The sequence below is a fragment of the Hippocampus comes genome, unplaced genomic scaffold (genome assembly GCF_001891065.2).
Source record: "Hippocampus comes isolate QL1 unplaced genomic scaffold, H_comes_QL1_v1.1 scaffold81, whole genome shotgun sequence".
NCBI classification, from domain to species: domain Eukaryota; kingdom Metazoa; phylum Chordata; class Actinopteri; order Syngnathiformes; family Syngnathidae; genus Hippocampus; species Hippocampus comes.
The window spans coordinates 851,830-853,907 of NW_017806179.1; positions in this window are offsets into that span (position 1 = coordinate 851,830).

The following is a 2,078-nucleotide window of genomic DNA, read 5'->3' on the forward strand; positions in this document are numbered from 1 at the left end:
GGTGGAAAAAAATGAGCGCCGCAAAATCCCGGGATGCGGTCGGGGACGATGTTTTTTTAGCGGGCTACTTTTAAGACTGAAACCGCCGCAATTGTTGTTGTTGTCGTAGCACACAGGAGGGGCGCCTGCGCCTCTCCCGGGGTGGTAAGGTACACCGCGCCCGTGGTGGGGGGGGGGCAGAAGCTAAGCGGCCCATCGCGGGGGCTCATTCCGCCGACGGTCACCGGGTCAAGTGGCGCACACGCGCGCAAACACTGCCGCCATTCACGTGGACGGGCAGGCTTTGGATTTCATACGATTGGGGTTGAGCCGGGCTTTCGCGAACCGATTCATCGAGGTTCCTATGCATGGGACTCAAAAACATTTCGGTCTGCGCCGACTTTTGGATCTCCACCCAAGTCGACGGAGAGGGCGCCTGATTGCGGACCTGTGAAGATGCGCCACGGGCCTTCCCGCTCGCTCGTTTGCCAAAGGCGAAAGGGGGGCGCCCGAGGCGCTGACCCAGAAAGCGGGCCCGCGGACGGCGGCCCGAACCCCGACGCGCGACGTCCCCGGCGGAGGACGGCGTCGGCCGCGGCTTGGCTCCGGCTCGCCGCATCTGTTTGCGCGTCTTTGTGTCGGGGGTAAACCCCCGCCGCTGCCTGGCTTTTGTCTCCCCCCTGATCGCCTCTAATGCCGCGGCACTAATTGTTTAACACAGAAACACATCTTTTCTCCCTTTAATGTTTTTGTTGCTATTGTCAGCCGAGCATTGATGACAAAACCTTTGTGGATTTTCCCCCAACATCCCGCCCCCTCCTCCTCCTCCTCCTTCTCCAGCCAAAGAAAGAAAGACGTGGGGGAAAAAAAAGTGAACATCAGCAGAAAAAAAAAAAACAGGAATGTCTGGCAAGTTGCATCATTTCGCCAAACAAACAGTGTGAAAGGGTGTTAGCTGGCCTATTAGCATATACACACAAAAGGCCCGTGCGTGCGCGCCCGTCTCGGAAATAAAAGGAAAACACACACACACACACACACACACAAAAAAAGAAAAAAACGCTGCACTCGTTACTCTCCGCTAGCCGTGACGGAGGTTTCTCAAAGAGATAAGGCGGCGGGTAAACATGTGATCGCGGCAGATCCAATCGGCTCAAACAAAGGCGATGCGCAACGGAGACGAGCAGAAAGGATGCGCGCGCACGTCTGTAGGTGCGCCGCGGCAAAAGTGGAAGACGAAGCACCGGGCTGCTATCATTTGCATCATAATGGCTAAGTGATACGTGCGCGCGCGCTAAGCGCTTCACCAAGTGCCATACCTTCAAGAAATGTGTCGCCATTGTGCTCCCCTCGCCGCCACCGCTTTCAGCGCGGTATCCGTAGGAGGCGGAACGAGGCCGACGCCTCACGCAGGTGCACAAACAACCGGCGCGGCCGAGACGCTCCAAAAGCGAGCGGCGGGCGCGCTTGGCTCTCTTTGCCGCAAGTTTGCCGGAACGGCCGCAAAACTGGGACGCGGCGCCTTGAACGGCCGGGCCGCGTCAAGGGCGCCTGGCGGCAACCGCCGGCAACCGAACAAAGCGAAACGGGCATTGCGCCTTCAATTTGCAGTCCACCATCGGCGTCAGGAAGTGATCACGCAAAGTACTGGACAGTCAACGTTCGAGTCTTGGAGGAGGTCGCGCTCAACCAAGTCTGCCCCCGTCCCCCCTCACCCAAAAAAATAGATTAAAAAAAAACACAATACGCCACCTTAAATGAGTCTTGCGACATCCAGGAAACAGGAAGTAGCCTCGCAGCATTTGATTTCGTTTTGACAGGTCGTTGAGGGTCGGGGTCAGTTGGAAAAAATCTAACCCGTCTCTGTCAAAAAGAAACAAAATGAGCATTTGTAGCTGACGTTTGGTGCATCCCTTCAAAAAAAAAAAAATCAACATTTCTGCAGTGGCTTTTCAGTTTTCCTTCTCACGTTGGATTTTTGTTGGATTTTGATCCCCAGTTTGGGCTTGGTGGAGGGCCGCTTTCTTTGCTAGCATTGCACCAACGACCTTGGCTCACACTTGACGTCACAACCGAGCTGCCCCCCCCCGCCCCCCCCT